At 37.5% G+C, this 12,097-nt stretch overlaps 1 protein-coding gene and 1 pseudogene across 1 annotated transcript in view; one reads left to right on the forward strand and one right to left on the reverse strand.

Moving 5' to 3' along the window:
* The window catches only part of DENND5B (DENN domain containing 5B), a 210,836-nt gene that overhangs the window by 43,352 nt on the left and 155,387 nt on the right, over positions 1-12,097 (forward strand). The gene's annotated exons all lie outside the window — the stretch shown is intronic.
* Positions 11,657-12,097, reverse strand: part of LOC113632310 (RNA-binding protein 25-like) — a 3,215-nt pseudogene continuing 2,774 nt past the window's right edge.

Below are 12,097 nucleotides of genomic sequence, written 5' to 3' on the forward strand. Positions count from 1 at the left end.
AGAAATATTACTGGTTTTGACATTTTTAAAAAATCCTCCATTATTTATTTTGTTAAGAAAAGACACTCCAGTGAAAATTTCAGAATCTCTTTATTCTATAGGAAATAGCTTTCTTACCAGTGTCCTGCAAAAGCCTCTGGAATTTCCAGGTGTTGTAAAGTTCTCTTTTGAAAATTGAGTGTCCTCTTCCAGAAACCCATGTGACAGAAATTTCTTTTTCTAAAAAAATACATAGGGACTTCCCTCGTGGTACAGTGGTTAAGAATCCACCTAAAGATGCAGGGGACACGGGTTTGGGCCCTGGTCTGGGAAGATCCAACATGCTGTGGAGCAACTAACTCCTTGCGCCACAACTACAGAGCCTGTGCTCTAGAGCCCGTGAGCCACAACTACTGAGCCCACATGACACAACTACTGAAGCCTGTGTGCCTAGAGCCTGTGCTCTGCAACAAGAGAAGCCACCACAATGAGAAGCCCGCGCACCACAATGAAGAAGAGCCCCTGCTCGCCACAACTAGAGAAAGCCCACACGCAGCAACAAAGAACCAACGCAGCCAAAATAAAAATAAATTAAAAAAAATACATAGGTACCATAATTAAAGTAACATTTGCCTTTTAAAATAATTTTTAAAATCTTAGGTTTTATTCACAACTTTAAAAATTATAATTTCTTTTCTTACAATTAAGAAAAAAAGACAATGCCTTTTTAGTGTAACAAGGAGACTTGGTTATCACTGCTGATGTGAGTAGATGGTACATTTTAACTCATTTCTGAACTTTCTTACTGAAGCCATAATTAGAAAATGAGTTTGGCTTTCAGTACTGTGCTTATTGATCCTATGCTGAAAGGCCCAAGTTTTCATCTGCACGCAGTAATATATTCTCTGTGTAAGGAAACTATAGTACTCGCCATTGAAAAAATACCTAGCCATAAATTAATTAAATTGGTCCCCTTGAGGGCACTCTTGCTGAAAAGGTCCATCCTTTTACCCAAAGAAGGAAAAGGTTTGATTAATTTACAGATTCTGCTCCAGCATATTATATATTATTTGGGAAAATATCAGGCTCTCATGAATTTAAAAAAATTATCCTATGGGAAATTCACTTACCTGTTTATTGAATTAGTTTCCAGAAGGATATGAAAGCCTCAGGTCTTGTGATGGGAGGCAGGTTTGTTGAGAGACAGCGTGTCATGTAAGGAAAAAACCTGGTCTCAGAGTCAGATATCCTGGGTTTTACCCCTGTTGGGAGACTCACTTGACCTCTCTCGGCCTCAGTTTTCTCAACTGAGCAGAGTTGGTTCAGCCGCGCTTCGCGGAGCTGAATGAGCATGTCAGTCACTGGGAGGCAGAGTCTGGTTCAGGAGGTCTGGGCTGGGCCTGAGGTTCTGCATTTTGAACAAGCTCCTGGGTAGTAGCAATGCTGCTGGCCCAAATATCACAATTTGAATAGCAAGGAAATAGATGATATCTTTTTCTTCTAGCTCCAAAAGACTAATTCTAACTTAAGCTGTAGTAGACATTGTTTAAAATCTTAACATTTTAAATAAATATTTTTTTGGCCACACCAAAAAATATATTTTTTGGCCACACCTTGTGGGACCACATCCCACATGTGAGATCTTAATTCCCCGACCAGGGATCAGACCCGCACTCCTTGCAGTGGAAGCATGGAGTCTTAACCCCTGCACTGCCAGGGAAGTTTCCATTTTAAATATTTTTCATACTATTAGGTTTAAGTGAAAGAAGACAAGTGTCTTTACAACTTTTAAGTTTGATAGCAAGAGACTTTCTTCTGATCATGTCCAAGATTTGTTTTAAAGTATTCCACTCCCTCCCTTTAAAAAGTTGGGGGGGGAATAGATAAAACAAGAATAACAAAATATTGGTAATTGTTGAAGCTGGATGATGGGTACATAGAGGTTAATTATACTTTTCCCTTATTGTCTGTCCTTAGGTGAAAGTTTGAAAATGTATTTTAAACAAAGAAAAGTAAAACACAAACAAAACTAAATGTGAATTTGCCAGGATCACAGACTGATGATATACATACATATCTGTATCTGTTTAGCTTTAGGCACCATTTCTCAGTACTGACTTGCCTAATAGGAAGCAATGTGGCAGTGACCTGAGAGAGTCTTTGAAGGAAAAAAGCACAATGGCTAATGAAGCACATTTGCTGGAAGGAGATAAACTCAGAGCTGCCATTCTCCATGTGCCAATCTTAGGCTGTTTGTTTCTGTTAAACATTGCAGATGTGTCTCTGCCAACTAAACTTGAATGTGTTAATGTGATATTTTTGGAAATTCACTTTGCAAACTGTGAACTCAACATAGATTTTGGTTGCTGTTGTTGAATGTATCAATCAGATATCGCCATTTTTTTTAATAGGACAAAGATACTTAAATTAGTGTACAGGAAATACACATTCAACAATGTTTTCTGCTATTCCAGGGGCTTTTAGATGTGGGGTTATAATGTTGCTTTTATTATTTTTATTTATTTATTTATTTAGTATAAACAAGGTTTAAAAAAATTTTTTTTAAATAAACTTATTTATTTATTTTTGGCTGCACTGGGTCTTCGTTGCTGTGCGTGGGCTTTCTCTAGTTGTGGCTAGCGGGGGCTACTCTTCACTGCGGTGCGTGGGCTTCTCATTGCGGTGGCTTCTCATTGCGGAGCACAGGCTCTAGGTGCACAGGCTTCAGTAGTTGTGGCACGTGGGCTCAGTAGTTGTGGCTCGCAGGCTTAGTTGCTCCATGGCCTGTGGGATCTTCCCGGACCAGGACTCACACCCGTGTCCCTTGCATTGGCAGGTGGATTCTTAACCACTGCACCACCATGGAAGCCCAATGTTGCTTTTAAATCTAGAGTGATTTTACACTCTGAGCAGAAAATCCTGATTCCCACTAAATATGTATTTTTGAGGGAGGAGTTGAAAACAAAATGGAGAAAGATTATAAGAGAGCTTTGTTTTGGTAAGGTTTCGGGAAAACGATCAGAAAATAGTTATAGGATGACAACCTGTTTAGGAAATAACATTTTGATATGGGATAAACAAATATACTCTAATATAAAGCTAACTATCTAGATTAGTTATTTTATAGGTCATATATATAGTTTATAATTTGAGAATAAATATTTAAAAAGCACAAATTAATGCTAAGTTAATAACAAAAACTAGAAAATAAAAAAAAAAATATTTTAGAAGTGTAAACCCCAGCCACAGCGATTGTTAATATTTCATTGTATTTCCTTTCTGTTTTTAATATGATTTTATATAGTTTTTCTCCTACCTTATATATCCTTTTATCCTGTTCTTTCACTGACTGTTGTAAAATATGCACTTTTCATTATTATTCAGTCTTTTATAAATATAACCTGAGTAAAGTAATTCTCTTTCAGGTCAGAGTGAAGACCTTCATGGTCCCCAAATGGGTAGCTTAGAAGTATCTTTCTGCTTTGATTTATTTTTAGGCTAGGTCTAGATTGTTTATTATGATGAGGGAAATGGGCATAGGAAGTCATTTTCTGTTGGAGAGATCAAGGCAGTTGCGGGGTCCATTCGATATTTGAGTTTTGAACTGAAAGAGATTCTTATATTCATCCTGGAAAGAATGTAATCCCAGGTTGAACAGAGCCACACTAGACCTTTAGTCCAGACCAGTGACAGCTCTGATGCCAGGATTCAGGACTTGGAAGGCTCTTCTTGGGGAAGTCACACTTCTGAATCAAACCCCAAAGTGAACCTTTGGGTATAATTAGGATGTGATACAGGTATTTTTTGTCAGCCCAGGGAGTTCAAGCCTCAGCAAAGGACAAAACAAAATAAAAGATATGTATACACATACATGGATTAAGTGAGCTAATACAAATAAAGTGCTAAGAACAATTCTTACCACTTAGTTAGAATATAAATGTTAGGTATTGTGTAAATAATTGAGGAGACTTTAAGTCAGCTTTTATGTTTAATGTTAAAAGTAGTTACACACTTTAGGGCTTCCCTGGTGGCACAGTGGTTGAGAGTCCACCTGCCGATGCAGGGGACACGAGTTCGTGCCCCAGTCCGGGAAGATCCCACATGCCGCTGAGCGGCTGGGCCTGTGAGCCATGGCCACTGGGCCTGCGGGTCCGGAGCCTGTGCTCCGCAACGGGAGAGGCCACAACAGTGAGAGGCCCGCGTACTGCAAAAAAAAAAAAAAAAAAAGTAGTTACACACTTTTTAACAAGAAAGTATGAATTTCTTTGAATACTGAATAAACTGAACCAAGTTGAAAATAATGATTAAGGCTGTTTCTGCCTCTTCTTCTCTTTCATGTTTTACGCATTTTACTGAGGACCTTCCTCGATTTTACCTATTTCTCTAATTTAAAAGCCTTTTTTAGATGCCTGAAGTAAAATGGGAGATAAATCTTGGCTGATTATTAGAAGCAGGGGGAATTAGCTAATCTCACTGGTAATTGAGAACAGGAATTTAAATGTAAGGTCTTAGGCTTCTGTTCCTTTAAGGTTTAAAGTTTTCAGAAGTAAATGTACTTGTTCTGTTAAGGAATTTCTTTGGAGCATGTTTTCATAAGAAAATTTTCGTGGTGTCTAAACATGACTTGAACTTGACAGATTTCCCTTATCATCAGTGTACTTGCTTTTAAAGATGTGAAAGTGTGTATTCTATTTTTAAAATCCAATAAATTTTTAATTTTGACACATTCAGTTTGTGCTTCGATTTTCAGATCTCTAGCAATGTTAATTTTCAAGCCTGAAAGTTTAAACTATGTTGAGATCATGGATCCCATTGAAAATGTAATAAAATGTTTGAACCTTCTTTCTAGAAAAATGTATGTACATTCAAAATGTTGTATACAGTGTGAGATTTTTCACGAATATCCTGAAACGAAAATCCACATATTGTCTTTAAACTGTTGCACCTCCTAAGTTAAAAAACAAAATTAAATTAAATTAAATTAAAAAACAAGGTTCCTTCTACCGGGGGAAAAAAAACAAAACTGTTGCTCCTCCTTAGATATGTTACTAGTCTGTTTCCATTTAGTTAATGTCTCATTGTATTAAATTTCATTAAAATTGAACTACAGTGCTATAGTGTTTAGTTTGCATAACACAAAAGTTCTAGATTGTCTCTTTGGAAGCAATAATAAAATAGAGGAGGGGCGGGACTTCCCTGGTGGCACAGTGGATAAAAGACTCCGTGATCTCAATGCAGGGGCCCAGGTTCAATCCCTGGTCAGGGAACTAGATCCCACATGCATGCTGCAACTAAGAGTTGGCATGCCACAACTAAGAAGCCCATGTGCCACAACTAAGGAGCTGCCTGCTGTATCTAAGACCTGGTGCAACCAAATATATAAATAAATATTTTTAAAGAAAATAGAGGAAGGGCAGTTGTGCTAAATGGATTTTTTGGAGGGTGCAGAATTCAAAGCAATGACTACTGATAAGGCAAATATAGCTATCCCTGTTTTATATACTTTATATATTTGTATATACTTTGTCTTTTAAAAATGTAATATAAGAGATTCTTAATAAAAATTGTCATCATTTTGTGTTGGGCATTTTTTTAAAAGGTATTCTCTTGAGTGATGGATGTTTTAATTCTTTTTGTAGGACTTGGAATGCTATATAGCAGTATATATTGTAAAATTTGGGGGAACCAGAAAATCTTTCAAGACATTTAAGTAGTCTGGGCTTCCTTCAGTGGATCAGTTTCCTTAAAGAAATGCTGATAGCTCCATCCAATCTTAGGATGACTGAGGTTATAAAATTTTCTTTGGTTCTTTTCTGCCCTGATGTGTACCACTTTGTGATTTTATAGGTTGCTGTAACTGTCTCCTTTGGTGATCTAGTCCAATATCATGACTTCAGTATAATCTTATATTAGCACTCTACTGATTAAATGTAAAATTTATATCTCTAGCTTAGAGTTTTCTCCTGAAATCCAGACTTTTATCTAACTGCTTTCTTAACATCTCCGTTTTGAATTAGTATCTCAGAAGTAGTATGTCCAAAACTGGAATTCTGTTATTTCCTATAAAAAGTATTCTTCCCCTTCTCAGTTGATGGTAGGCCAGTCTCAAAGCCTTGGAGTCATTCCTGATTCCTCTCTTTCTCTCACACTTCACACTCTGTTTAGTCTATCAGTAATTACTGCCTCAACCTTCAAAATACATCCAGACTCCAGCCACGTCTCACCAACTCCACTGCTACCACCCTGGTTAGAGTTACTATCATCTTTTGCTTAGATTACAGCTTCTACAGTCTTCTGCTTCTTCCTTTGCCCCCTCTAGTGTATACTTAAAATTTTTTTTCCTGCACATTCTTATTTTGAAAAATATCAAATCTATAGAAGAGTTGAAAGAATAGTATAATAAAAACCCATAAACCCTTCCTGCTAGATTCACCTGTTGTTAACATTTTGCTACATTTGTAAGTTATCTAGTGAGTGTTCTCTCTCTATATATGTGTATTTGTTTTTGCTATACAATTTGAAAGAAAGTTACGTTTTATGAAAGTTCATCTCTGATTCTTTCAATATATAACCCCTAAGAACAAGGATATTATCCTGTAACTGCAATCCTATTATCACATCTAAGAAAATTAATGTTAATTCAGTATCATCTAATGTCTAAGAAACATCTTTTATACCTTTCCCTTCTGTAGTAGGCTGAATAATAGCCCTCTAAAATATCAGATCCTAATTCCTGGAACCTAAATGTTACCTTACTTGGAAAAAGTATTTTTGCAGATGTGATTAAATTCACAATTTTGAGATGGAGAGATTATCCTATCCTGGATTATCCTGGTGGACTCTAAATGCTTTTCACATGTGTCCCTATAAGAGGGAGGCAGAGAGAGATTTCACACACACACACACACACACACACACACACACACACGCGCATACACAGGAGGAAGGGATGTAAAGACAGAGGTAAATATTGCAGTGATACAGCCAACAAACCAAGGAATGCCAGCAGCCACCAGAAGCCAGGAGCAGATTTTCCTCTAGAGCCTCCAGAAGCAGCACAGCCCTGCCAACACCTTGCTTTCAGCCAGTGATACTGATTTCTGATATCTGGCCTTCAGAGCTGTGAGGCATTACATTTCTGTTTTATGTCACACAGTTTGTGATATTGTTATAGCAGCCATAGAAAACTAATATACACCCCTTTTAAGGATTTCAGTCGAGGTTCATTTTGCTTGGTCGTTACGGCTCTTTTAATTTAAAATAGTTCCCCTCACCCTTTTTTTTGTTTTTCATGACACTGAATGTTTTAAAGAGTTCAGGGCTGTTGCTTTGTAGAATGTCCCATATTCTGGAATTACCTTATTGTTTTCTCATGGTTAGGTTCAGGCTAAACATTTTTTGGCGAGAATACCACATAGGTGATGTTGAGTAAAGAGTATTTTTAATATAACTGCCAGAGCGATTCTTTTAAAACATTAAGTTGGGGCACAGTACTCTGTGCAGTCTCCAGTGGTCCCCATTCTGTTCAGAGGAAAAGCCAAAGCTCTCCTGTGGTCTGGTTCCTGAAACCTGCCTCACCTTCTCCCCTCCCACTCACCCCTCACTCTGTGCTGCCTTCTTACTGATTGTGGTACCGCTTCCTGAACAAGCTGGGCGCGCTCCAGTCTTGGAACCTTTGCTCTAGCTGCCCCGTTGCCTGGAATGCTCTTCCTCCAGGTATCCTTTGGCCTGCTCCCCCTCATGTCTTGCTCAGATGTCCTCTTCTCAGTGAGGCCTTTCCACACCACTATTTTAAAAAATCCATCTTTCCTTCCCTCCCCCACTTCCGATCTCCCAACACTGCTTTACTGTTGTGTTTTTCCGTAGCATTTATTACCTTCTCACACACCACATAACTTACTTATTAAAGTTATTATTTATTGTCTGCTTCTCCTACTTGAAATACAAGCACCACAAGGCAGAAATCTTTGTTTTTTGTTCACATATTCATCCCATGATCTTATGTTCATAGCAGGTACACAACATTTGTTGAATAAACGTGAACGAACTTTAGATGAGTATATCTAATTTTACGTTACTACACAGTAGAGAGTCTGCTTTAAAAAAAAATAATAAGCAAAACACTTTACTTTGAAATAACTTTATTTATTTAATATATTTATTTATTTATTTTTGGCTGTGTTGGGTCTTCATTGCTGTGTGTCAGCTTCTCATTGTGGTGGCTTCTCTTGTTGTGGAACACAGGCTCTAGGTGCCTGGGCTTCAGTAGTTGTGGCACATGGGCTCAGTTGTTGTGGCTCACGAGCTCTAGAGCGCAGGCTCAGTAGTTGTGGCGCATGGGCTTAGGTGCTCCGCGGCATGTGGGATCTTCCCTGACCAGGGCTTGAACCCGTGTCCCTTGCATTGGCAGATGGATTCTTAACCACTGCGCCACCAGGGAAGTCCCTGAAATAACTTTAGATTTGCAGAAGAGTTTCTAAGACACTACAGAGTTCCTGTATACCTTTTATCCACCTCTCCAGATGTTAACGTTCCACATAACCATGGTACATTTATCAAAACTAAGAAATTAACCATGGCATAATACTGCTAACTAAACTACAGACTCTATTTGGATTTCACTAATTTTTCCACTGCTCTTCTCTTTCTGTTCCTCTGCCCAATCCAGGATACCACACATTGCATTTGGTGGTGTCTCTTTAGTGTGCTCTAATCTGTGGAGAGACTGATTCAAAAAGACTGTAAATCTTTCCCAGGAATACTACCTTGTGTAAATTATTGTAAAACACTGCAACTCGTGCATTATTTGAGCAAGTGGCTATTTCAAGGGAAAGAAAGATGGTAAAACTCAGGAACACCAGAATATGTAGCCGTGGGGCATTGGTAAACTTCAGACAAGAAAATCATAGGATTTGACAGTATTTTCTGGTTTAGGTGCAGAGTATACCTATCTAGTCCATTTTCTTCTGCCATCAGAACTTCCCACCCCATCCATGCTATCACTTGAAGAGATGAATCCTAGAATAACACTTAACCATTTTTGACTTTTTAACAGGTAAATTTGACTCAATATGTTTAATTTCACTCATTATTTGCCTATGTTTCTCTTTGAGGGTAATTAATTCTGTAGTACACTAAAGATACATTGAGTATCTGCTCTATGTAATGCACTGCCTTAGGTCTTGGGAAAGTGGATGCAAAGAAGAGTAAAAAGTTTTTTACTGTTCAGAAGCTTGTGCTCTAATATAGGTAACATATAACTAACAAACTATAATAACAACTATTTTGACAGTGTAGAGGAAATTATTAATTTTTGCTAGGAAAGGTAAGAAATGGGGGAGGATCATATTTGAACTTGCCCTTAAAGTACTCATAGAGCTTTTAACACAGTTTAATTGAGATGTAATTCACGTACCGTACACATACCAAACATACCATTTAAAGCAAACAATTCAGTGGCTTTTAGTATATTCACAGGGTTATGAAACCATAAGCACAGATCAACTTTAGAACATTTTCATTATCCTAAAAAGAAACCCCATATCTGTGTTGACTCCCTATTCTTCCTTCCTTTCAGCTCCTGGTAACTACAAATCTACTTTCTGTCTCTATAGATTTGCCTATTCTGCACAATCCATATAAATGAAATCATACAATATGTGTCTGACTTATCTCAGCATAATATTTTCAAAGTTCATCCATGTTATGGTACATATTAGTACTTCATTCCTTTGTATTGCCAAATATTCCATTGTACTGGAAGTATTATATTTTATTTTTCCATTCATCAGTCGATGGGTATCTGAGTGTTTCTACTTTTTGACTATTACGAATAATGCTGCTGTGAATATTCACGTACAGGATTGGGGGGACATATTTTCAATAGTTTTGGGTATTGAAATTGGGAGTGGAATTGCTGGGTTGAGGAACTGTCAGAATATTTTCTAAGGTACCGTTTTACATTCCTACCAGCAGTATATGAGGATTCCAATTTCTCCACATCCTAGCCAACACGTGTTCCTGTCTTCTGTTTTTTGGTCTTTTTTGGCTGCCCCACGCAGCTTGTGGGATTTTAGTTCCCTGACTAGGGACTGACCAGGGTCTTCAGAAGTGAGAGTGCAGAGTGTGGAGTCCTAACCACTGGGCCTCCAGGGAATTCCCTAGGGTTTTTTTTTTTTTTTAAATTTTAGCCTAATCCTAGTGAATGTGAAGTGACATTGCATTGTGGTTTTGATTTGCATTTCCCAAATGACTAATGATGCTGAGCATCTTTTCATGTGCTTATCAGCCGTTTGTAGATCTTCTTTTGAGGCATAGAATTTTAATAGATAAAGAAAGGAAAAGGGAAGGGAGCACTTCAGCCTAACAGAACAGGGTCAAAGGCCTGAGAAATGGTGAAGAATCAGTAAAACTATAGAGTAGGGTCTCCAGAAGAAGGGAGTGAGAAAGGACACTAGAAAATTTTAGGGATGCTTGGGTCTCTTAAGTTTATTTTTTGATGAGTCAAGTCACACTGTCCTCTGCTTCTCTTAAGCTTAACATTGCTCGAATTTGAAGGATATTCCTTCTTTTGTAAATGTCAGTGTGTTGTGGTTAGCGCATTTGATTGATTCATCCAACCTTAAATAAAGAATTATTGAGGGCTTACTTCATTCCAGGCGTTCCAGTCCTCACTTAGTAAGAGGGGTAGATCAGTGAGCAAAAACAGGCAAGGTCCTTGCTTTTCATGGAGCTTATTTTCTAGTGGGGGTGATTTTTTTACCAATAAAAAACTGCCTGTTAGAGGCTGCCTTTATCCAGCATTTCTGGGCTCGGTAAACAAATCCAGGTCTACTTTGTTCATGCTGTTGCTGATTTTGTTGGCTTGGGTCATAGCCCCTTTCAGCTTTCACCTTTTCAGACCTAAAGTTTAATCTTTAATCATCCCTTACACAGCAGCATCCTGAAATCCCTCTTGGCATCCTTGTTTCTCTTTTTGGGACTGTTACACTTGAAGTTTTTTCCACTGTCGTTTGTACCAATTAATCAAAAAGACTGAAGAACTATAAAGAAAAGTTACATGAATATTTTAAACATTTTCTCTTAAAACATACTATGTGTATTTCATAAATGTTTGTTTTAGGACCAAGGCTTTTCCTTTGAATAAGGATCTGCTGACTATAATTTTCTATGATGTCTCTTACTATAAAGCCCGCATATAATGAATCATCTATGATTTTTAGTTTCCGTTTCTTTACAGTAGAGTGAGAATTTAAAGCCATTTCAAAGAAATCTGAGTGCAAAATCCTTCTAGATTTTTATGATTTTCCATTCCACTCTTTAGTATTTCTGTATCTAATTAGACAGCTTATTATTATTATTATTTGGGGGGAGTCATTTTAATATTTACAAGGAACAAATCAGCAGAACAAAATTATATTAGATAGGCTGTGTACAGTAGCTGCAGCTTATAAAACATACCAGTAATCTGTACCTGGTGAGTATAAAGAGAACCATGGTAGGATTCAGATGTCTTTACAGCCAAGGGAGTACACATGGCATTAACAAATTAGAGGACAAAAAAAATTCACATTCTCTACATTAAAAAAAAAATTACAGATCTCACAAATGTCTGTGAAGACAAAAAAAAAATTTAAAGTTCTTTGAAGGGTGGGAAAGAAGAAATCTGAAATGGAACTCTAAATGTAAAAAGAATTTTACTTCACAAGACCAATTTTCTTGGCTTCTGTTTCATATATCAGTAATCTCCACATCTTGACTATAAAAACTTCTGCTTCTTCATCAAGTACCATGGCAACATAATCTAAAATGCTCTGAGGTGAACTATGAGCCATAACCTTAGAACAAACAAAATCAACTCATGTAGCTTCTTCTCCACCTATGTATTCTATGATTTTTTTTTATTAATCCATGGTCTAATTTGTCGTTCCATCAACATAGAATCCACAATAGACCAATCCAGGGGATAAGCAAAGAGCTCAGGTTTGGCTGTAGGGATTTTTTCAATGAGACTCTTAATGTGTTTGCGCTTTTCTTCAGTGTTCACAGTGCCTTTGGCAGCATTTTTATCATCTTCACCATAATCCAAGGGAACCAGTTTCCTTTTTCGGGGTACATC

Source organism: Aethalodelphis obliquidens, unplaced genomic scaffold (assembly GCF_003676395.1).
Source record: "Aethalodelphis obliquidens isolate GAN/ISIS:26980383/991018 unplaced genomic scaffold, ASM367639v1 scaffold36, whole genome shotgun sequence".
Taxonomy (NCBI): Eukaryota; Metazoa; Chordata; class Mammalia; order Artiodactyla; family Delphinidae; genus Aethalodelphis; species Aethalodelphis obliquidens.